This window comes from Accipiter gentilis, unplaced genomic scaffold (genome assembly GCF_929443795.1).
Source record: "Accipiter gentilis unplaced genomic scaffold, bAccGen1.1, whole genome shotgun sequence".
In the NCBI taxonomy this organism is placed as follows: domain Eukaryota; kingdom Metazoa; phylum Chordata; class Aves; order Accipitriformes; family Accipitridae; genus Astur; species Astur gentilis.
This window is the reverse complement of record NW_026060956.1, coordinates 1169254-1194068: the sequence shown is the minus strand read 5'-3', so window position 1 is coordinate 1194068 and position 24815 is coordinate 1169254. Positions and strand designations below refer to the sequence as shown.

At 50.8% G+C, this 24815-nt stretch overlaps 2 long non-coding RNA genes across 2 annotated transcripts; one reads left to right on the top strand and one right to left on the bottom strand.

Moving 5' to 3' along the window:
* Positions 1-1250: 1250 nt before the first annotated feature.
* Positions 1251-2439, bottom strand: LOC126037177 (uncharacterized). The gene is made up of 3 exons (XR_007505542.1): positions 2371-2439; positions 1700-1791; positions 1251-1613 (listed from the first exon to the last, which is right to left on the bottom strand). It is a non-coding gene; the product is annotated as an uncharacterized LOC126037177 (long non-coding RNA).
* Positions 2440-9975: 7536 nt separating this feature from the next.
* LOC126037182 (uncharacterized) lies at positions 9976-10705 on the top strand. Its single transcript, XR_007505547.1, has 3 exons — positions 9976-10064; positions 10222-10400; positions 10675-10705. It is a non-coding gene; the product is annotated as an uncharacterized LOC126037182 (long non-coding RNA).
* Positions 10706-24815: the final 14110 nt, after the last annotated feature.

Sequence of the window (24815 nt, the reverse complement as noted above, 5' to 3'; positions counted from 1 at the left end):
AGCCTTTGCTGACACTAAAAACATATCCTCCTCAGCTCGGGCAACAAGAGAGAAAAGTTTTGCCCCTTTTACTCATTACGTCAGCCCTTGAAGAGCTGAGCACTGCACGGTTTCCTCTCTGGTTTGTGCCAGTAGGGAACCAGCAGAGCAGCCAGGAAAGCCAAGGGACCACTAAGGGACCTGGCTGGGATGAGAGGAGGAACCTGCAGTTGAATTCCTAATGGAGCATGGGCCTGCTCTTACAGAGGCAGCAAATCAGCGAACACATCCTCTCCGCTACAGCTGACCTTCATGGTAGGTGACAGATGGTAGCTCCTTCCACTTTTGTTTCTGCACCACCACATCAAACTGCAATCGCGCAGCTGATGAGGAAACCTAGATGTAGATTAATGGCTCAGATTTCTCATCTGAGAGAGAGGGAGGGAGGCCTTCCGAAAGTGTCCAGAAGAGGACCGGTGGAAATTCTCCTTCTTGTTGCCATGTGAGGAGAGGCTGAGAGACCTGGCGCTCTCCGGCTGGGGGAAGAGAAGACTGGAGGGGAGGGGAGGTGTATTATCAATGTGTATAAAAAGCTTCTGGGAGGGAAGGAAGATGAGGGAGCCAGGCTCTTCTCAGGAGTGTGCACCGAGAGTACCCGAAGCAACAGGCACAAATTAAAGCACATGATATTCCAGCTGCTCATGAGGAAACAACTTTGCTGTCAGAGGGGACAAACGCTGGCACGGGATGCCCAGGGAGGTTGTGGACTCTGCGTCCTTGGAGATACTCAAAACCCAAGGGGACACAGTCCTGCGCAACCTGCTCTAGGTGGCCCTGCTTGAGCGGAGAGGTTGGACCAGATGACCTCCACAGGTCCCTCCTAACCTCAGCCGTTCTGTGTGATTCTGTGCTTCACTCCTAAAGCCCCTGAACTCAGCCCCGATGCCTGCTGGAAAGGATTCTGGGACAAGGGATGATCCCAACTCCTCTAATACAATTTATCACAAAACAACCTCTACCTCAGCCAGAAGATCACACAGCAGACACAGTAAGAAAAAAGAAAATGTCTTTTATTGTGCACATGAAGTGCGGGAGCCCGGGAGCCACCGTGGTTCAGCCAGTTCCAGGAAACTGGCACCTACAATGATAGAGTCAGAAAGCACAGAGAAACCCACAAAGGCAGGAACAGGCATGACTTGGTTCCCCTTTCTTTGGGCAACACAGTCGACAAGGATTTGTTTTCAGCCCAGAAGAGAGAGCCATTGCTGGCATTGACTATAGGATGGCTCTGGCCTCTTATGCCCATGGGTAATACCACGCAGCAGGGCTCGATGGGGAGCCCCTGGGGAGCTGCCACGGAGTTCTTTCCAAAGCCTGTGCAGCACCGTCCCTTGCCGTCCTTGGCAGCGACTTCGACTGATGTAGAGCAGTGTTCAGAGTTGGGAAAGACAGGCAGCAGAGCCTGGGACACACCTGGGCTTCTTCACCTTCTGGCCCTTCCTGCTTTCTTTCAGTCCCCATCTTTTTCTCTCTTCCTTCTTTCCTTTTCTTGTTGGCATTCCCTCTCCTCTGCCCAGGCCTCTTTTCTCCTTCTTTTTCTTCGGTTTTCATTTTCCTGGGGGCAGCCTGCAAACCTTTCCATCCCACAGTGTGATTAGATAGGTAAAGCCAGGGTCAACTGGAATCAGTTCTGGATTTAACCAAAGCTGACTCATGTTACCTGCTTTCCTCTGAAGGGCTCTTGAGTTCTTCTGCGCACACCAGGGAGTCCACTGCGGTCTCTGGGGTGGCTGGAGGCAAAACAACAGGTGCCTAAACCAGAAATGTCGGCATTAGCAGGTGGCAAGGGACGCCCTGGAGTAGCAGGCGACTGTTTGGCAAATTGCTACCATAGCTCTACAGAGAAGATCCTTTTGTCTGGTTTGCATTAGCCCTGTCTTCCAAGGGCCTCCCTTTGGAACACAATGTTCACACAGGTGTGTGACGCTTGTGGGGGCCATTCAGCAGGGAGCCTGTGGTCCCCCTCCGGGCAAGAAAAGGCTTGCCCGCTTCATTCTGCCAGGGCTTCTTCTGCCCTCCTGAGACAGAGCTCTGCGGCTATCCCTTTGGTGCAATAACACCTTCTGTGGTAGGAGGCTTTGCTTTTGAAATCTCTCTTTCTGGAGGTACTTTGTAGGTATTTCCCTTGGTTAAGCACATGCCTAACGCATTTGAGAAACAACCATTCCAGTTTTACTTACAATGTATCATGCCAGTGGGAAAAAAACCCCAAACCCACAGAAAGCCACAAGAGATGGAATGCCAGGAAGAGGCACAGCAGCTACTTGGACTCATCAGGAGCTCCCCTCCTACATGAGACCTGTTGTCCCAGTGTTTGTGGAGCTGCCATACCTCTGCTGTTTCCGATCCCATCACTGTGTCTGCCCCTGCTGCTCTCTGGAGGATGAGCAGAGAGGGTGGTGCGTCCAGGAAGGCTTTTGCCTGGTGCCCCGCGTCTGCTTTGCCTGCAGGGCCACGCTGCTCTTCCAAAGGCAGCTCTGGAAAGCAAAAGCAAAAGCATGTGCAGCGAAGTGACTTGTTGGAAGCATACAACAGCTAAAGCAACCTGAAGCCCTACACGGGCTGTCTGCTCAGGCTGTGACAACCCTCAGTCCCTCCTCATACCTGTGGAACTGCCCATGGGCGCTGGCAACTCCTCGGCTGGTGGACTGGAAAGGCCAGCCATCTCCTCCCCAAAGATTTTCCTACAGTTTTCAATCAGGAACTCCACTAGCACGTTCACCTGCACACAGGCAAGCCTTGCTTTCAGCGCAAGTGCCTGAAAACGTGTGAAGCAGCCTTTCCCACTCCCGACACCTGCCTCTGTACAGAAGGCTGTTGCTGTGGGGCTGCTCTTCCAGGCAGCCACCCCACCAGCATTTGCACAAGAGAGGAGGCAACCAGGGACCTCTGAAGGGCCAAGCTCGGATGGGCCGGGAAGGCTGCAGCCGAACGGGAAATACAGCGTACCTTGTCAGTCACCTCCAGCAGCAGCTCCAGCGGGAGCAGGTCCTTGTCGGCTGGACTCAGCAGCTTTGGCCCAACGCAGATGGCCAGACTGCTGCAGCTCATCCTGCTGGTGCACACGTTGTGTGTGATACGCTGGAGCAGGGACAGCAGCCGCTTGAGGACGAGGAGATTTGCTGCAGGCAACTTGTTGGCCACCCTGAGGGAAGAGAAACCCAACGTCAATAAAGCAGATGTTGCCCACAGCTGTTCCCCAGGCTTGCACAAGGCAGGTGGGAGCCAGCGGCTGTGTTGCACAGCTTTGCATTTGCTCTCAGCCAGTAGTCAGTGCTCCTGCTAAACAGGCAGGCTGCTGGCCACACGTAGGCTTCCAACTCTTCCACCTTCTCCTGCTTGCTTGTCCTCTCCATCGCTGTCATCCGTTCTGCGTAGAGGTTGGTCACAAGGAGTTTACTGGGGATGCTTCGGAGGAAGTCCTGCAATGCCAAGAGCTCCAGGTGAGCCTCTGAACACTCCAGGCCAGCCAGGAGCTCTTCCAGCTGCAGGCCAGACACGCTCACCTTCAAGATGATGGCCAGCAGGAGCACAGGCTGGCTTTCCAGGTCGACGTCCACACTGCCATCCAGGGCCTCCCTCAGTTCCCGAAGCGCCGTCCTGCTGGCAGCCCTCCAGAATATGCCCTGTCGATGGCCCTTCCTGGTGCAGGACAGCCAGCAGCTCCTGCAGGAGAGGCAGGACGACAGTCACTTGGCTGGGGAGCTGCCTTGCAACAGCAGTGGCCAGAGCACTGCCCCAGACCTGGCTCCTTGCCTCCCCAAGCGGGCTGGCACCAAAAGGCTATGCTGGGGGTGAAGAGCCAAATCCCCTATCCCCAGAGCTCCTGGTTCCTCTCCTGAGGATACTGCCTCTCTGAGAAGGCACAGGGCTGGGGACCCGCTGTCCAGGCTGGCTTACCTGGATGGGCTGGGGCAGCGTGCCATCCTCCCCACAGAGGAGCAGCCCCCTTCTCCTCCTCCTCCTGCTCCCTCCAGCTGCAAAGGAAAACAGAGCGAGACCCCGTCAACGGAGACTGCCAGGCCAGTGCTCTTGCAGCCTGCCCTGCCCTGCCTGACGTGTGGTCCAGAGCAGTGCGGCAGGACGGGCAGGGAGCGGGCAGCTGGAACCGCAGCTCCGGCTCCGGGGCTCCATCTCAGAGGCTCCTGAGAGCTGGTGTTACACCGTGACAGCTGGGCCAGCCTGGCCCAGCCCTCGCCCTGCCCTCCTCCAAGCTGTGCGCAGCAGCAGAGACTCCATGTCCTTGGAGAACCATATTCAGTGGCCACTGTCAAGAGGGTGTCCTTCCTCGTCCAGGTGACATCCTTCCTTGGGGTGCTAAACCTGCAAGGTGACACTCAAGGGACAAGCGAGCTCTTTTCCTGCTGACTCCAGCCGAGGAGCAAGGACCCATCTGCCCAGCTCTGAGGATGGAGCACCAGCGGCAGGCAGCACCTTGACCGCTTGCCAATGTCCCCTCTGCCCCTGCATGCAAGGGAGGGACTTCAGGTGGGAACGAAGGGACCCCGAGGGCTCAGCTCTCTCCTGCTGCAGAGCGATGGGAACAGACTTGCTCAGGCAAAAGGCAGCCACAGCAGCATCCCATGTTCTGCAGAAGTGCTGGTTGCAGGAGGAAAGGCGGCCCTCCCTGCCTGTCTTTTCCAAACTCACCTGCTGAGTAGCAACATCCCCCTCCACTGCCAGAAGGAACCAACGGAGGCCTTTGGGTGGGATGATCCTGCAAGAACCAGGCTGTGCTTAGAGAGCAGCCCTGCAGCAGAAAGGGCCACCGGCGAGCTGCCACCCGGCACCAGCAGCCTGAGCGCGGCAGAGCTGGGACCCTCTACCCTGCCGGGCTCTCTGCCCCACACGGCAGGTTTCCTCCCAGCGCCGCCAGCAAGGACGTGCTGGTGTTCCTCGTGGCTCCCCACCCTCTCAGCTCCCTGCAGAAGGTCACCCCACTTGCCAGAGATCCCTGGCACAGCGAGAAGCAGGTGAAAGGCAGCCATTCTCACCTTTGCCTGGCCCTCGATCAGGGTCTCCAGGCTTCTGGCCTTTAACGTCCTCCACTGGGCAAGAGAGAAGGAGAGGAAGAAGGTGAGAAGCGATGCCTCTGCTGCTCGGCTGGAGGACCAGTGCTCGGGGGACAGAGCCGAGATGAGAGTGATATTCGCAGCATGGTGGTGACTCAGCTTCTGCTGCAGGTTTGTGATGGAGGGCAGTCACATCACCAGGGCTCTCTTCGTTCGTTCTGCTTGCCTGTGCACCGGGAAGGGACAGAAAAAGAGCGATCCCCAAGCAGAGCCCACCGCTTCTCCTTCCAGCAAAAGGGATTCCGAACCACCCCCGGGTTCCGGCCTGGAACCAAGCAGAGAGCAGAGCTCCCCGCAGAGCCCCTGTCTGCCGGGCACTCAGCTCTGCTTCTGTCCTGGTTTCAGCTGGGATAGAGTTAATCGTCTTCCTAGTAGCTGGTACAGTGCTACGTTTTGAGTTCAGTATGCGAAGAATGTTGAAAACGCTGATGTTTTCAGTTGTTGCTAAGTAGCGTTTAGTCTAAAGTCAAGGATTTTTCAGCTTCTCATGCCCAGCCAGCGAGAAAGCTGGAGTGGCACAAGAAGTTGGCACAGGACCGAGCCAGGGCAGCTGACCCAAACTGGCCAAAGGGCTATTCCATCCCATGTGGCTGGGGTTAAACCATGAGAGCTTCCCCACCGGCCTCTCCCTGATGCAAACAGAGGCAGAAGAGGGTTTCCATCCCCACTCATCCCTTGTCTGCCTGACAGCTGCCTGCAGCCACAGGGGCACCTTTCCCCAGCTGGAGAGCCGTGTTGCCCCGTACGGCTGCGCCTGGAGCATCACCCTGGCTTACCCCAGCAGTGTGCCCACCCACAGCTCCTTCAGCGCCCAGGAGCTGCGGAAAGAGAGGAGAACCAGCGTCAGGCCCTGCTGCCCCCAGCCCGTGGGCAGAGGCAGGTGCCTGCGCAGCCCTACCCCGTAGGGAAGGACACAGGGGCAGGAGGAAGCCCCATGGGGCAGGACAGAGGTGCTGCCAGAGCCCTGGCTCCCTCTTTTCTTCCTTTTGGCCTTCCCTTCTGGTGACCAAAAGGTGACCAGGGAATGCAGGACGTAGAAATGCCCCCTCATCCCTCTCGTTCCAGCTGCCTGCATGCCCACCCCTCAGCCCCCACCCGGCCAACCCAGCCTCCCTCCCTCCCTGCCGGCGTGCTGCCCGGTCCCTGCCCAGGCTCTGCACGGAGGGCAGAGGCCATTCCCAGGATGGCGTGGGCATGGCTGGGAAACTCTCCTGACCCTTGCTAGCCCTGACTGCAGCTGCCAGACCCCAGAGAGGACGGGGACCAGCACCGCCCCATACTGCCCAGCCCTGCCATGGGATGTGGCACCACGACTCATTTGAAAGTGGCAAGGCAGGAGCTGGTGGGCCAGGCGAGGATGAAGGAGCTGCTGCCCTCACTGCTGCCATCCTCCTCTTCTTCCTCCCTGCCGCCTCTGTCCTGCTGCTCAGCACCCACAGCTGGTCCAGGGCCAGGCGGAGCTGTGGGTGCAGGGTGGTGCCACGTCTGCAGAGGAGAGGCAGGTGGTGAGCTGGAGGTGGCTTCCTTGGGGTCCTCCCAGGAAGAGCCCTGTCTCCCACCTGCCCTTGGGACGGACATTGGTGCATCCAGCACCAATGTCCCGGGGCTCGGGCTGGTGCCAGGGCATCCCTGCCATGGTCCAGGGCCAGGTATGCGGGAAGGGTGGCTGGACTCTCAGGGTCTTACTGATCACCAGTTCCTCCTGGTGGAGAAGGAGCCTCTCGCTCCTCTTGCGGCCCTGGGGCAGCTGCACGTCAGCGCCCAGCACCGGCTCAGCATCAGTGAGAGCCTCCCTACGGAGACGTAAGAAGTGGGACGCAGAGATGTTGCTGGGGTCCCAGTGCTTTGGAGCACCCGCTGGTGGCCCGAAGGCACGGGAAGGATTCTTGCCCCCAAGGTCAATCAGGCTGCGGGCATTTGGCCACTCTCGGAAGCCCCGAGATGGCTCCAGGTTCAGGGAGAACAGGGCTCCGGAATCTTCTGGGAGGCGTGACCAGCCTGTGGGACCAGGAGGCAGGTCTTGCTCACGTGCTCAGGGAATAGCCGATCGCCAGCTCTGGGGTCAGGAAGGAATTTTCCCCCGGGGCAGATTGGCACTGGGCCCCGGGGGTTTTTTGCCTTCCTCTGCAGCACTGAGCAGGATCACTTGTCACGGCTCCTCTGGTCCGTTCTGGCTAGGTTACTGCCTGCTGCTCGTGCACCACGAAGATGGCCTCTTGTGCCCTGCAGCTCGGGGGAGCAAGGCTTTTTTTCCCCCACGGTGGGCTAGCAAGTGTCCCCGGGGCTTTTTTGCCTTCCTCTGCAGCACTGAGCACGGCCCCTCGCCAGGGCTCCTTTGGGCCGTTGTGGCTAGGTGCCCGCTGCTCGTGCTCCACGAAGGTGGCCCTCGTGCCCCGCATCCGGGGGGAGGAACCTTTCTGACTCCCAGGCCGGGCTCCAAGGGATGCTCCCGGGGGTTGCTTCTTGTCCTCTGTAGCACTGAGCACAGCCCCTTGGCAGGGCTCCTCTGGGCCCTTTCGCCTAGCTCCCTGCCTGCTGCTCTTGCACCTCCAAGGCACCGCTCTCGTGCCCTGGCTCTCTCGGGCTCTCTTGCCCAGGGCAAGTCTGGAGCGGGAGCAGGAGCAGGAGCGAGCGCTGCTCTTCCCTTAGCTCCATTTCCCCAGGGCTTCTGGCTGGGGCAAAACAGCCTGTGCTTGGAAGGGCTCCAGGCTTGCTGGCCCATCACGAGCTGCCACTTTTTGCCTCTCCCTGCACGCAAATCAAGCGCACAGCCGGCACGAGAGTGCCTTTCATGCATCGTTGGCCAAGAAGCACAGCGGCGCAGCAAGTTGCTGAACGCAAAAATACGCTTTTCACCGCTACCTGTCATACTTTGGAAAATACCCCACGGTACCACACACCTCCTCATCCTCCTCCTCCTTCTTCTTCTTCTTCTTTTGTGTGTGGTCGGTCCTGATCCCCATTCTGCACGTTCTCACTGTTCAGAATACAGGGACTGCTTGGCCTGCTGCTGTATTCCTGCTGCTGCTTTCTGCGTTCCTTTCTTTCTACATTCCTTTTTGCTACTTTTACATGCTCTCTCTCCAGCACATGCAAGCAGGGCAGTACACTTTGAAACGCGTTTCCTCTAAAACATCCCAGACAAAACAGATGCCAACTTCAACAGCGTACTTCTCTGCCTTCAAAGAAGCAGAGTACTGTTGAGACTGCCCACTGCACACAGAGAGCGCTTTTCAGCAGCCGTACCAACACACCCTCACCAGGTATTGCCTGTTGATTAATTACTTGCACTAGCAGATCTTCCCCACGTCGACTTTCGGAATGTTGGGCCATTATGGGACTTGGATTCCTCCCATAATGAGGCAACAGCATCTTTTTAAAGAAATAAAAATAGCACTGCTAAATGGGTACAACTACCTCTTATATTACTAGAGTTACCACAGAATGCATCGTTGGTATAATTCCACTCAGTCTGGTCGACTTACTCTGTCAATGATTTTTTGAGCCCTTATATCTTACCAGTTTATTGAAAAGGTGCTTTTTTTTTTTTTTTTGGACAAAAGCCCAAATAAAATACTTCACAGTCCATGTAATTCTCGGCCTTCCTATGTTCCTATATGTCTCCTTCTCTAAAGCGGATCAATAAATCATGCATTTGGTTTTCAAGTAATGCTATCAAATGCCAGACAGACATCATCTAACCCAAGAACCCATTAACTAACCCAAGCTTTGCTCGCCACGAGACCAAATGTTTTAACAGACTCAAGATTTAAATGCATTTTATCAAAACTGTAACACACATACATATGCCTATATCTCATCCCTTCTGCTCTGAACAGGACCAGGGAAAAACTGAAAAAACTTAATTCCAATAATTTACTCCAGAGCTGTCTTGTGGCTCAACAGGCTGATTCACAGGTCAAAGAAACTCACAATGAAATGTCAGCAGAGCTATTTTCATTCTCCATTTCCCAAGAAAGAGTATTGCAGTTATGTTTGCCTATAATATTCACCGTTTACACCAATTAACCAAACTTCCCTATTATTTATAACTCTTGGGGTACGATTTCATCGCTTTTACACATATGCCCCTCTGCCTCTCACTAGACCCAGGGGTCCTATTTGAGACTGCTCACAGAGTACAGTACAATTTCGCCTTAGTACACTTAGAAATATCTTTGTGAATGATATTTCACAGCATGCTCTTGCATGTCCCCTTCAGTTAGCAAAACACCATCGATACGCTCTACACATCAGTATTCCTAAAGTTGTCCTGTTTATGTAAAACTGATTTTAAGTCAAGATGTTATGCAGGTACATGCTCATGTGAATGCAAAGCCATCGTGGAATCGGTGCTTGTGCCTTTGGCTCGCCACTACGTGGCGATGGGCGATGCTGCCAGAGCCTTCTACTACCTTCTGGAGTCTGCGGCTGCCTACCTGCATGTCTCCAACAGCTACATGGTGAGTTGCCCTGCTTGCCAGCACGCACTGTGCCCAGAGGCCTGCCTGCCTGCCTGGCCGTTGCACTCGGGCATGCCTTTGCGGGACCTTGGAAGGGAAATGCTGGGGTCAGACCCTGACTTTTTCCTCTGGTTTGCCTCTTCTGCGGCAAGAGACACAAGGCACTGTGCCCTTAGCGCAAGGGGCATTAGCAGGGAGGCAGTCTGAAGGATCACTGGTGCCTGTCTGTGCTCTGAGACAGTGTGACTGTGTTTGGGCGGGCGTCACCAGGGGGAGAAACAGGCCCTCTTAAGACAGATGGCAGAGGCAATGATGAGGGAGGACAAGGCTGGCCATGGGCTCTGCACCCACGCTCACCCGCTCTCTGTGTGCTTGCGCAAAGGCCCTCATGAAGCTGAACGAAGCGGAGGTCCTGAGGAACTCGCTAGAGAAGAAAGCAGATGTGATAGCCTGCTTTGAAGAGGCCACCTTCTTCAGCCTCAAAGGGGAGGTAAGAGACGGGCAGGTCTGGAGGGATCTCCCGGGGGACGGAGCTGGATGCCTTCCGCGGTTGCAGGGGATATCCCTGGCATCTCCAGCCACTTGGAGATTCCTGCAGTCTCCTGGGCAACTAGTCCATATCAGGATGTTTCCCTTTTCCTCTGCAGGTCTGCTGGCATATGGGGCACGTGAAGCTGGCAAAGAAAATGCTCAGGGAGGCTTTGAGCCTGCTCGGAAGACAATTCCCCCGGACCTCCATTGGAGCCTTTGCCAAGTCTCAGGTGGAAAAGTTGCCGTGTGCCTCTTCTGTTGGCAGAAGAGTATCCTCCCTTCCGCAGGAGGCCCGGTAAGAAGCAGAACTGAGAAGCCAGGGGAGGAAGAGCCCATTTCCCACCTGGTCCCAGGCATCCCGGCCCAACCTGCCTAGGCTTGAGGCCACCCTGAACCTGACACATAGGCCTTAGCAGGACCGAGGCAGTAAGGAGCCACGTGCGGGTAGACCAGGGGACGGCAGAGCCCCACACTCCCTCCCTCCTTGCGCCCTGCTTTCCCCCGGCCCTGTCCCATTTAGCACTGCACAGCTAGAGCCTCTGGGCCAAGCAGTTTCTCTCGTGTGGCAGGAGGAAGAGGCTAGCCTGGCTGCTGCGGCAGAGCTGCTGTCTTTGCTTACTGGAGCACCTCTTCAGCCTGGAGGGCACTTCCAGTGGACGGACGTTCTCCCGCCTGGCAGCGCGCATGAAGGCCAACACGGACAGGGCAGTGGACTCCTATCGGGCAGCAGACTCCTGCCACAGATAGACTTACACCAGAAGGGTGGCAACGAAGTTACCTCATTAAACAGCTCCGTCATTATGACCTTTGTAGTCGGGCCTTTCTTTCTTTCTTTCTGAGGCACGGAATGGTACACTGTCTTATCATTTCTGTTGATGGCTACTGCGGCGGCTCCATCAGTGATGGCTACAGCTCTCTCGCAGGCCCTGGTGCAGGCTCCTGATGGAAGACGCTTCTGATTTGAGGTCACATTAAAACCAGAGGCCTCTAAAACCCTAGCCCTCTCTGTTGTTCTTGCTCCTCACCACCCACGTACGGTCAGCCGGCTACTGCTGCTCCCTGTCTTTCCCCCGCTAAAGGGGAGGGGTTCCCAGGGTTTAGGGGGTGTCACGTCCCAACTTCTCAGGACCATGGCTCAGGTTTGCTGATTCCCATGTCAGGATTAAGGTGAAACAACACCAGGGATCCTTTAACTCACAAAACTCAACTTCTCCTCGCTCACCACAAGAATTGGCATGCTCACCGCAAGAATTCGTATGCTCGCAACAAAAATTGGCATGAAACTATGTTGGCAAACTGTCTAACATGTGATAACCATACATCACCAAAGATACGCTACAGGCCTTGCTTATTTGGGAATCAGTTCAGGGAAGACAATGAGGAGAGCCCTCCCGTTGAGTCACGAGGTTCAGAGCAGACCCCCTTGCTTTCTAGGCTCCTTCTCCGAGAGGAGCCTAGGGGCAGCTGGATCTGCTCTTAGTCCCAGACTTGGTCAACTGTTTATGCCTAAAGTGATGAGATGTAGGCATCATGGAAAAGGAGAGGGGGCAGGAGGGAGGGGAGGGAGAGGGAGAGAGAAGGTGATTTCATCAGTCCTGGGGCCAGCACTGGTTCAGTCAGCCGAGGGGTCCAGTCAGCTGAGAGGTCTGGTTGCAGTGGGCTTGCACACCTGGGGCTTCAGTTTGTGTGTCCTTTTATCACCCTTGCCCCTCCTTTGGGTGGGCACTCAAACTCCTTATGCTAATTAGGTAGCCTTTGGGAAATAGGTCTGTGGGCTTGGGGGTTGTTTGGGGACTAACTTCCCCCTGCCTGCAGATGTGATCTTTTGCCATGCATGGTGAGCTGCCCTGCTCAGCACATCAAGAGCAGCATATGAGAACAGGGAGCTGTGCCCCCTCTAGCATGCCTTCCCCTCCCTCTCCTGGTGCTGATGGGGTGCTGATGGGCTGCTTTTCACCTGTGGTTCCTTGCTGGGCAGAGTTCCTTGTTATGTCCTTAAGCAGAACTTGCCCCACCACAATGTTGGAGACATTAACCTTTTCAGTCCCTCACAGGGGGTCCCGGGTTTGGGGTCCCAGGTTTGGGGGTTTCCAGGGTTGAGGGATCCCCAGGCTTTGGGGGCTCTGGAATTTGGGGGCTCCAAGGGTCTGGGGGTCCCAGGTTTGGGGGTCTCAATCCTAGGGGAGTGCCTGGGGTTTAGGGGGCCCCAGTGTTTGGGGATGCTGGGCTGGGGGAGTTGCAGGGTTCCCAGATTTCGGGGCTCCCATGTTTGGGCGTCCTGGACTTGGGGGTTCCTTGGTTGGGGGTCGCTGGGGTTTGGAAGTCCCGGGTTTGGGAGTTCCCAGGCTTGGGGGTCACCACCTTAAGGATCCACAGAAGCGGCGCCATTTAGGTGGTTTCTTACTAATCCTGTAACAGAAGAAATACATCGTTCTTCTTTGGTGTGGTGTGCCAGCTTTGTGGAGTTAGCCCCCAGCACCCATCTCCGCGCAGACATGAAAGAAACCAATTTCTCGGTTCTGCGTGTAAGATTGGCTTATTGCGCGCCGGGTACCGACCCCCGCTTGTGGCACAACACATCTGCAAGTACAGTACTGACCCAGATATGAAACATCGAGGGTACCAGTTAATCCCAGGTGCCACATACGCTGCACCTTCTTCCATCGCCTCCTCTCCATGAATTGTTTTCCAGTCTCTCCCACCTCATCCCAGCTCAGATACCTGCACCCTGGCTCAGGGCTGGCCACCCTCGGGGCAGCAGCAGGAGCTGCTCTGACCCTGGTGCTGGGGTTGTCCCTGGGGCTGAGCACTCGGGCCCAGGGCTGGTGAGCTGGGCCATGACAGGGCCCAGGGCTGATGAGGTCTCCCCCAGGCCCGTCCACACTGCGAGACCACCTGCTCTTGCCCCTGCAACTGTAACCGCAACTGCAACTGCCCCTGCCCTTGGCCTTGGCCTTGGCCCTGGTCCTGGTCCTGGTCCTGGCCCTGGTCCCCCCCTCGCCCCGGCTGCCCCACCCCGTCTCTCCCCCATTTCTCCTCAGGCCACTGGGCCTCTGCCCCCTCCCGGCCCCACCCCAGGTCGGCAGTGACTGACAGGCCAACACCGGCTCCGCTGATTGGCTCAGCCGTGGCCAATGGCTCACTTGAGAACAAACCCCAGCTTGAGGCGAGGGACGGGCCTGGGAAACTTGAATTCAAACCCATAAATCCCCACAAGGGTGCTGGTAACGGAAGAAAACGGTGGCAATGCCACCGAGAGCGCCATGCCAGCAAGAGTGCCAGCCTGTAGGAGGGAGGCACTGCTCCCCTCTCCCCAGCCTTATAGTGCAAAACACTATGCACACAGCAGCCCCTCTGCCCTAACCACGTCCCTGAAAAACACCACCTGCGCTGCAGGATCAGGACCAGTAATCCCCTCTCCTCTCCTCCTCCCCTGTCCTTCCCCAATGAGTGTGTATCCTCTTTTCCTCCTCAGTATTTCCTTCCAGCAGAAACACCGGACTCCCTCCCCCATCCTGCTTCAACTAGGGAAAAAACCACCTCCACAAAATCAACACTTAAGTACCTAAGACAAAGACTTGCAGTTGTCACCTGCAGGTCCTAAAGCTGGCACCAGAAGTGCTCATTAGGAACACACAGGCACACCTCAGGATGCCCACAGCCTCAGGAAAATCATGCTTCAGCTGAGCTGTAAGAGATTCACACATCAAAGAGTATCTCAACAGCTATTAGGACTGAAATTAAAAGCCCTTCACGTTCTCCAGTGTGACACCGCTGTCATACATCTGTGTTTGACACCAGGCCAATAAAGGCTTACTCTAATGCAAAACTCCTTTAGCTAAACTGTAAACTAATTGGGCTGAGAAGGTAAAGAACTTGGAAACACACAATGCCGAAGCATTAGACCCTCACACTCCCACCCTGCATCTTCAACCTCATTTTCCTATAACAAGTTTCCAAATTAAGGTATTCTCAGAAGCAGCAACAGGACATATTTCTTGCAGTGCTTTCACCTGCTTGTACCCCACTCTGATCCATTGCCAGCCCTTGAATTGCTCTGTCATTTCCTCACTTTGCTCCTCCAGTTGCAGTTATTCCTGTAACCAGAACAGCAACGGCTCTTAGGGCAAGAAACTTCGCACGGTTAAGGGACTGGCATTGTAGTTTCAGCTGTAAAGTTCTAAGCAGTAACTTCTCCCCTCGCTTGGTAAGGAAAACTCAGCACAGTGTGGGTAGTTTAAAAACAACCACCACCACCTCCCTAGAATAAAATAAGCAAGCACTTCTGCACCTGCTAGGAATCCTGCATCACCTGGGGCACAACAGGAAGCCAGAAGCTCACACTTGCAACCTGCACTGCTGATTGCCAAGAAATCTTCCCTGTAAATCCAGCAAAGAGAAGCCAAACAAGCCAAACAGTTGTCAGACACTTCTAAAGCCCGAAAGGGAGAAATGTCAAGAAACAGGACAGGCACCCATCTAAGAAGGCAGCAAATTTGAATACCATTTTAAGAGTTTTAAAGACACTACAGTAAATAAAGTACAATCTTTCATCTGCTAACTCTGCAGATGCAGGCTCTACAGAAAGCAAGCGCTCAGGTGAAGGAAGAGGATGAAACTCTGGAGAAGAACAACAGATACAGAAGTATCTTAATCCTCAAGATACAAAAAGCAGCCAAAGACTTGAAACAGAGGCAGTGAATATATCCCCATAATGGAGTTCAGGAGTCCCCCTCATTAAGGAAGACGCAAGAGTCACCCACAGGGTCAATGTAACCTTTGTGGACAGACTAAGTCCAGTAAGATCACTGGGCACACTCTTGCAGCGAGTCTTAAAAATGGATCTATGTGGAAAATTAACAACTGAGACTAGCAACAAGCACCAATTAACTATTCTTTGGACATTTACTCCCCTTGGACTAATGCCAGCAGCACTGATGAGGGAACCAAACACATGGACCCACTTCTTTACCACAATCCCAGGAAGCACCCAAGGAGAGCACTAGCAATTCTCCTGGGTGACTTGACGGTACAAGGGAGAAAGCTGGACGAATTCCCAGGAAGAAGGTGTTTGGTGAAGAGGCTGAGCACCACCCTCATTGCTGTGCTCAAGCCAACACTGCAAAGCAGCTTCTGCTTCCTCAGGAATGTCCATCATATTAACACCCAATTGTTAATGAGGGGTTGCTGCCCAGCGCTTGCAAGCTGGGTATTACCGAACCCAGAATTAACTCACTCATTTGATTACATGTGATCACGAATACTGAAAATGTAATACCCAAAGATGCCCAAATTAACATGCCAGTCTACTGAAAAGAGCTGAGCCATAAAATTAACTGCTCCCTACACTCACCAGCAGCGCAAGAGCTCCCACATGACTGAAAAGCCAACAGCAGGAAGAAAAGTCTGAAGGTCTGTTACGATTAAAGTTCTTTTCTCTCCTTCAAGTGCCTAATGTGAGATATACCAGAGTCTGTTCCTCTCCCCTCTCCCAGGAATAGACCGTTACTGTGTAATACCATCAGTCAAACACGGGCAAGGGCAACTGCCCACTTCTACAGGCTGAGCCAGCCTCAAAGGTCTACCTGGTCTCAAATAAAGCAAATCGAAGGTCTCAAGCATGGCTTAACAAAATGCCAGCAAGCCCATTGCTGCTTGACAGAGGTCACCTCTGCAAGTACAATATTGCTACAGTAAAGATTGGGATGATTTGGGGTGGAGGAGGCAACGCCAAACACACCATTCCAGAGGGCAGGCAAGAGCAAGGGAGGGAAATCATTAAGGAACATTGGAAAAGATAAGATGGTCTGAAAACGGGAGTGCCGCTGGGTCTCAGCAGAGCACAGCGAGCTGTTTAAGAAGCTATGGAAGCACAGTCACAAGACCAAACTCCATCCATCACAGGGGTCTATCTGCCATTTCAACAACAGGCTGCCCCCAAATCACCTCTCATGGGGAGCCTGGAGATTCCCTGCCCTACAGCCATTCCTGCCCTTTGATGGGAAACCCCTGCCTTTCTCACCATGATCCTGGATTTCAATTCCAATGTCTAACCCAACAGGGCAACAAACTCAAATCAAGTAAGAAAACCTGTCTCTTCCTCCTATTGTTGCCGAAAAACTCGGAATAAAGAACTTATCAACACCAATTTAGTGTAGATAAGCAGACACTTCTTTATTGACGGCCGGGTGTGCGGGTGAGTCCTCTCACCAACCACGCACACCGAACTCCAAAATCATACACCTTATATTGAACTTATTCATTCATATTCATTAGATTTCCAAGAAATCATTAGCCTACATTAGCATATATTAATGTCCTTTACACATGCGCATTGAAGGTCTCTGGTGGTCTTCTAGAGTCCTCTAGTGGTCTTTCATAGTCTTCCTCACTTGTCCGCTTCTTGACCTTCTCCAGGTGATTCTGCGCAGTTGGATCCTTGGTAAATCACTAACTAACTATTTATTGGCAAATTACTACAGGTCGCTTTATTCGACCTTTATCAATTCCATTAATTTGTAATTCTGACTTCTTCTCCATTCTTCTAGTTTGTTATTATATACTCCCTCTGACACACACTATATCACTAGTTTGCTATAATATACTCCTGCTGACAAACACTACATCACTAGTTTGCTATAATATACTCCTACTGACAAACACTATGTCGAAATCATTCTTAAATCTCAAGCTTGTCATCTAAGTTCTAAATGTTCCTTCTAAATGATTTTGACCAATTCCTTCGGCCTTGGTATCAGGTTATACAGAGGGTTTCACAGCAGCTGTCGGTTGTTAATTAAATGTGCAAAATGCAATAGAGGTATCTTTACTAAACTGTTTCTGACCATTTTATATTTTTATCAAACATAATTTATTCTAACCACTACCAAATCAGTAATAAATCAAAGCTACCATCCAATCAATAACAAATCAATAACATAATAATCAATCAGTAACACTATCACTGGTCTTTGGACAGTTGGCATATCATCACCTTTCTCTGCCTCGATTTCTAACACTGACTGGACCAAAAGTGACGGACAACCAACCACGAAATATTCTGAAACTTGGTATCTGTATGGCTACAAGCATTTAAAGCCACTGAAACAGGCTAGAAATCAAGTTATCTCTGGCCCCATTTGTTTGCAGGCTTGCAGCACTATCTAGTTTGTTTCCAGTTTTCCAGTGGGATCTTCATACAGCAACAAGGGTAAATCCTCCCCATGAGAAGTTCTCTTTGCAAGAAAGTGTGGGAGCAGCTCGGAACACCTGGCATTTGTTTTCAAGAGTGAACCTTAGAATTTGTTGTGCTGCATGTTTGCCACGCCTTTGAAGAACTAGTTTTACAAGGTCAGGTCGAAGGATGGCCTGGTGTATGCCTGGGAAGATGTGGCTGAAGACAGTCACCAGTATGTGTATGGAATGTTTTTATCTTTAAGTCTTCTGAGGACTGGCAAACATCCCAGCTGAGCCAGATATGTGCTCCTGTGTTAGTAGTATTGGCTGTATGCCGTTAGCTCTTTCTAGATCTTTGTTGAAACATATATAAGTTTGATCCTTTTGTGAAATAAATGGAATCTTGTACAGACAGCTTGAGCACTTAATTCAGTCACCGCAGAAAGCACCCTGAAAGCAGAATACACAGAAGCAGGTGAGACTTGAGGAATTTTACGTCATTGTCCAGATTCTTCGGAGATTTGTCCAAAGCTTCTTATGCAGGAAAAAAAGGAGGAAAAGGGGTCTCACACTACCAGGCTTTAGGACCACACACTGAGGTACTCGGGGAGACCAGAGTCAGCAGAGAGGGAGACTTTCCAGGGGTGCCTCTACAGGAACCTAGAGACTCTGCCGACTCTGCAGAAAGATCAGCCTCTGTATTTGGAAGCCAAAGCTTAGTCCATACAATTACCCTTTTTGCCCTTCACCCAGACCTGGAATATGCTTCAATTAATAGATCAACATCAGGGCTGGGATTTCCAGATCAGGAGTGTTCCTTTGGCACAGGTGACACTCAGTGCCTAACTAATAAATTTTGTTTCAGCACAACTGGAGGACACTCAAGTAGACTCAAGTGTCTAGTTTCTTTAAAACAAAACAAAACAAAACAAAACAAAACAAAACAAAACAAAGCAAAGCAAAGCAAAGCAAAGCAAGCAGCACCTCAAACCAAGCCCACATAAAAAAAAAACCTAAGCAGAACATGTTCCCTGTGACACAGTGATCTTACACAGTAGCTGGAGGAGTAATCCTAGAAATACACAGCCTGTCATACTTCACCCACGACTTGCTGCTTCTCTGTATACTTCCACTTTTCAAAGCCTGTAAAATAACCAAAGCAGTATGTTGCCATCACAGAACAACACGGGCACCATTACGACATCTTTAAAAAACAACGAACAACTCCAAATGAAATTGGAGAGCTCCTTCACTTCCCCAGGGGATATAATCTCCCCCTTTTCCAAGAAAAGCCTGAAGACACACAGATGCAGCGCTGTGAACTGATTCCGTTTAAGCAACCAACCCACAGGGGAAGTAGATTTATGAAACACCACAAGAAGAGCTGTTCATGAAGGACCCACGTCAGTGCTCGGTGGGAGTAAGTTGTACTTCTGGGACAGGTGCCAGAGGTGTACCTTGGGAGAGCTCTTCTCCTGCCAGGATTTCCACCTGGAGGGGAGGGAACTGCATTCCTTTTCCTTGCAGGATTTCCATCCAACTCTCCACTACCAACTGCAAATTAAGCCTGAGACTCACTGCTTGGCATTACTGATGAAGATACTGAGTACAGAGACGAGAGGGACCACAAGGACACAGGTGGACTAGCTCCAGGCAGTCTGGCAAGAACTGCGTAAGGGGCTAGAGCTACTCTGCGGTGGTGGCTGTGACCTCCAGCAGAGACAGGAGAACAGAACATGTCCCAGCCTTGTCTGTCTTCTCAGCTTCAAGCAGCTGCCCATTTGGCACCAAAGCAGTGGAGTACAGGCACACTCTGCTTCACCAGCGACAGGGGCAGGGCAAAGGCGTTCATCCCGGCAGGACAGAGGCGTCAGTAACAAGCTGAGAGTTTGGTGCCTGCCAAAAGGCTACGAGCAGCACCCTGGAGTCCTGCAGCTTAGCTGAGCAGTAGGGAAGACTGTCACTCTGGAACACACACGCTTCACAGCTGGACCTGACGGGCATCAGACCCATTCTCCCTACCCAGTCCCACAGAAGTTCGAGGGAGTTTCAATGCACCAGGCAGCAGGGCATTTGGGGAAAGACGGAGCCTCTCCTACAGCAAGCAGGATGACAGCAGGTGCTAGCGCAACATGAGCTAACAGCAAGTTACCTTGCTACATGGCAAGTTTCTAGCTTGTGTTAGTGAAGTCCGACGTGCACTCTTCAACCTTGGAGAGAAAAAAAACCACCCCACAGTTCATTTGTCACATTGGCTTATTAGAGGAGATGGTGTCATGACCCAGACTGGACAGACCAGGGAATCGTGTTTAATTCAAAATTCCCTCGGGCTAAATTAAGGTGAAACGACACCAAACGATCAGTTAAAGGTTTTATTTATGACAGAAGCAAACGGAACTGGGGAGGCGTGGTAGTAGGTGACAGGGTTTCTCACAACAGGAATTGGCATAAGACTACTTCTGTAAGCCGTATAATCATATACATCAATTCAGGGAATAAGGAGATCCCTCCCGTTGAGTCACAAGGTTCAGAGCAGACCCCCTTGCTTTCTAGACTGCTCCTCAGAGAAGGGCCCAGGGGCGGCTGGATCCACTCTTAGTCTCAGACTTGGTCAACAGTTCATATCTCGAAACGGATGAGATGTAGGGATTGTGGAAAAGGAAAAGGAAAGAGAGAAGACAGAGAGAAAGATTTCACTGGTCCTGGGTCCAGCGTTGGTTCAGTCAGCCGAGGGGTCCAGTCAGCCGACGGGTCCAGTTCCAGTGGGTTTGCACTCCCAGGGCTTCAGTTTGTGTCCTTTTATCATCCTTGCCCCTCCTTTGGGCTGGCACCTGAACTCGTCAGGTTAATGAGCAGTTTTCGAGCCTTTGGGGTTGGGGGTCCTTTGTGGAGTAACTTCTCCTTCCCTGCAGACTTGGCCATTGTTTGATCTTTGTATCAGAAGAGCTTACCAGAACAGGGAGCTGTGCACCCTCCAGCATACCCTCCCCCTCCTGTTGCTGATGTCTGAGCTGTTTTCACCTTGGTTCCTTGCTGTGCAGGGTTTATCTTTAAGCAGAACTTGCCCCACCACAATGTTTGAGACATTAACTCTTTCAGTCTCTCACAGATGGCCAACCAGAACAGCTAAAATGGGAAAAGTTTCCACAGCCTGGGACTAAAAGGATCCTGGGTTGGAGGCAGGTTATGAAGAACCCATGAGCTACAGCAGCAGCACACTCAGCAACCTTGGCTCATCTGGAAAATGGAGAGATTTAGTTAAGTTTGAATGACCAGAACACTCATGCCCCTAGCACCCATTTTCCATCAGCACCTCTGCAGGCCCTCCATGTCATGTCCCCCTGCAACAGCCATGCTGCAGAACAGCCTACGCAAACTCCAGCTTTGCAAGGCAATACCTGGGACAGGCACAGAAGGAACAGATCCATTTTTGCTCCTGGCACTGCTGAAAACTACAATTCAAATACAAGTGCACTTTTGAAGACTCCTGCACTCTGCAGTTTTGGACTTGATGGGCAATACTCCCGGGGAATCAGTCCCTGGGCTCCAGTGACTACAGCTTAAAATCACCGTATTCCTCTATGTATAAAGAGTGTCATTATGATACCGAAAAGCCGGCTGAAGAAACTCTCTAAGAGGCGTTTTGGAGTTTTAGGCGCTGGATGCATGGGGGATAGTTCCCCCTAGCGTGCATGCCACAGCTTCAGCACAAACAGGTTCAATAGAATAACTGATTGCATATTAATCAGATTAGTATACATATACATAAAAATGATCGCAACTGATTATCTTAGTACTGCCTCCATCCGATCATGTGCAATGAAGGATCCCTTTGAGTCGAAGGGCTGCTTTTGCGACCACCGACCCATTGAAGTTCTTGCTGGCTGTCCTTGAAGTCTTTATTCCTGTCCTTGTTCTTTGATCTTGAAGCTTAATGCAGTTTCAATCACATGTGGTCAGTTTCAGCATTGTTCTCATCTAGCGTACAGGAACATCTCGTCCTAAGAGCAAAGAACTGCAAAACTTAGGAGTAACTACCTCTACTAGTTAATTGCTTGGCTATACTTTTGTCTATTGTTTCTATCATAGTTGTTAGTGTAAGATTTCTAATAATTATTTACCAAATCTCACTTTTACAGTCACCTAGCAGCAAACCAGTTTCCACGGCTGGTACAAAATATTAAAACCATCAAAATATTTAGACATACCATACAGAATGTATGGAAATATGCTATCAATTCCCCGCTTTCTGTTTGAGGCTACTAATTCTTTTAATAGTCTCACTTGAACATAGATTGTGTCACAGCTCGTTTAAGACAGCTAAAAGTGACACAGATTATAACAATGATGATAACTACTTCTCTTGCTTTGTTGGTGTGTCAAGGGAAAGCCTCAGGCTGCCTAGTAAAGGTATCAACAAGAACTAGGATATATCAATATGCCTTTTTGTTGAAGCAATTCTGTAAAATCAGTTTGCCAGTATTTTCCTGGAGAATTTCCTTGCTTCGTAATTCCAAAAGTAATCTTATTACTGGTCTTGGGATTATTGCGTATACAAATTTCACATCCAATTGTAATTGTTCGGATAATCTTTGTCATATCTCTACGCAAAATAGACTTTTGTAATGTTTAACAAGGTTTTCTGTTCCCCAATGTAGTTTGTTATGTTCAGCCCGGGCATTTTCTCTCGTTACTGTGGGTGGGACTCTTATTTAACCTGATGGTGTTACAGCCCATCTTGTTTCATTTTTGTTAGCTTGCAATTTAATAATTAATTCTTCATCTTTTTCATTATAATTTGGAGCATCTTTAGGTAAATTTACACTTTTCTCTGGAACTAGTGCTAGGATGCCTTTTTCTGCAGCCTCTTTAGCAGCTCTATTGGTTACCTGTTTCAAGGACAGCCCTACCTGACTGATGTGCTTTACAGTGCATTATCGCCACTGCTGTTGGCTTTTAAACAATTTCAATATTTGTTCTGCATGCTGAATGGTGATTCCTCATGGAGATAGCAGTCCTCTTTCTTTCCATATTGCTCCATGTGTATGTACTACTCCAAAAGCATACTTTGAGTCTGTCCAAATGTTGACTTGCTTTCCTTGACTTAGTTCCAGTGCTCGAGTAAGAGCTACCAATTCAGCCTTTTGGGCAGATACATTGGAAGGCAAAGCACATGATTCGATTACCTTCTCAGTAGTGGTTACCGCATATCCTGATAAAAGTTTTCCTCCACAGATGAAACTGCTTCCGTTGGTATATAGTTCCCAATCCGTTTCTTCCGGCGGCGCATCTCAGAGATCCGGTCAGCCGGAATAGACTTCTTCAGTTGTCTGCAGGCATTCATGTTCCAGTTCTCCTTCAACTTGATCAGCTGTTAAAAACACAGCAGGGTTAACGATAATAGTAGTTTTCAAGTAAACATCATCTTGCTCCAACACCACCACTTGGCATTTCAGCATTCTACTAGGGGATAACCAGTGCCCCCCTTTCTGTTCGAGTACAGTGATCACCATGTGGGGAACATACACTGTAATTCTCTGCCCTAGGGTGAACTTGCGAGCTTCTTGGATCAATAGCGCAGTTGCAGGGATGGCTCTCGGACAACCAGGCCATCCCAGACTCACATTGTCCAATTGCTTCGAGAAGTAGGCCACAGCTCGCCGACTTGGTCCCAGATATTGGGCCAGGACACCCAGAGCTATACCTTTTCTTTCATGAGTAAAGAGTTCAAATGTCTTTGTGAGATCTGTCAGGCCTAGGGCTGGCGCCTCCATTAAAGCCTCTTTTAGTTGTTTGAAAGCAGCTTTCCCGGCATCAGTCCCATCTATAAATCCATTGTTTGAGGTTTTGAGCTGCTCGTATAAAGGTCAGACCAGCAAGCCATAATTTGCAATCCACAGGCGACACCACCCAACCATTCCCAGAAATGTTCGCAATTTTTTTAGAGTCTTAGGCTCAGGGAGACGACAAATTGCCTCCTTTCTCTCAGTTCTTAATTGTCTCTGTCCTTTCAGGATTTCAAAACCCAAATAAGTTACTTCTCTCTGGGTTATTTGGGCTTTTTCTTTTGACACTCGATATCCACTGATTCCCCAAAAGGTCAAAGGCTGATAGTTAACTTTGTGCATTGTTCTTCTCTCTCAGCTGTAATTAATAAATCATCCACATATTGCAGCAAGATTCCTTCATTATTTTCTTTCTTCCAAATCTCTAATTCTCGCGCCAATTGATTTCCAAAAATGGTAGGGCTGCTCCTAAAGCCTTGAGGCAAGACTGTCCATGTATATTGTGTTTTTCTCCCAGTCTCAGGATTTTCCCATTCAAAAGCAAGAAGCTCTTGACTATTGGGATCCAAGGGAATACAGAAAAAGGCATCTTTTCAGTCTAATACTGTGAACCATTCTTGTTTCTCTGTTAGGGTTGTTACCAAAGTGTAAGGATTTGCTACTACCGGATGAATGTCTTGTACTATTTGATTTATCGCTCTGAGGTCTTGAACCAACCTGTAATCTTTTCCATTAGCCTTTTTAACAGGCAAGATTGGGGTGTTATATTTGGATTCACATTCTATTAACAATTTGTACTTTAGTAATTTTTGTGTTATCGGTACTAATCCTTTCCGGGTTTCCAGTTTTAGGGGGTATTGTTTAATTCTTACCGGACTCGATCCTGGCTTTAAATCAATTCTCACAGGCTCTGCTCTTTTGGATTTACCAGGAACTTCCCCAGCCCAGACGATTGGAATTACAGCATTATTTACTTTGACTGGTATGATCCTCTGCTCTTGGTGACCGTCCGGTAACAACAAAGCCACTGCTTTCATATGTTTAGTTTCTGGAATTAGAATTTCAATCTCGCCATTTTAAAATTTAATTTCTGCTTCCAATTTCTCAAGTAGATCTCTCCCTAACAGGGGTTTAGGAGAATTTGGCAAATACGGAAACTGATGAGTGACCCATTGCTTTCCTAATTTCATTGTCAAAGGTTTAAAAAAAGGGTCTAGTCTCTCGTTCACCTGTTGCACTGACAACACTAATTTCTTCAGAACTTAACACTAATTTCTTCAGAACTTAATTCCCTCTTTAAGGTGTTTAAAACGGAAAAGGTGGCTCCGGTGTCAACTAAAAATTCAATTTTCTGTTCTCCCAGGTTAGCTGTAACCAGAGGTTCTGCTGGGAGACTCCCCTCTGGTCCCCATCAGATACTTTCACTCAGCTCTCCCAAGAAAGGGGGAACTTGCTGAGACTGTGCAGTTGAAACTGAGGTCGCTTGTGACCTTGTAGGTCTCAGGGGACATTCCTCTTTCCAGTGTCTTTTTTGTTTACAGTATGCACACTGATTCGGACCCAGGGGCTGGTTGAATCCCACTGGTGACCCCAATCCAGTTCCTCTCCCTCGTCCCATTCTTCGACCACATCCCCTTCCTCGAGGAATAACTCCTCTGCCTCGTGCCATACCAGCTCCTACTTCCAGAGCAGCTACTAACCTTGCATTCATTTCATTCTGTAATTCATCTCTATTGCTATATGCCACC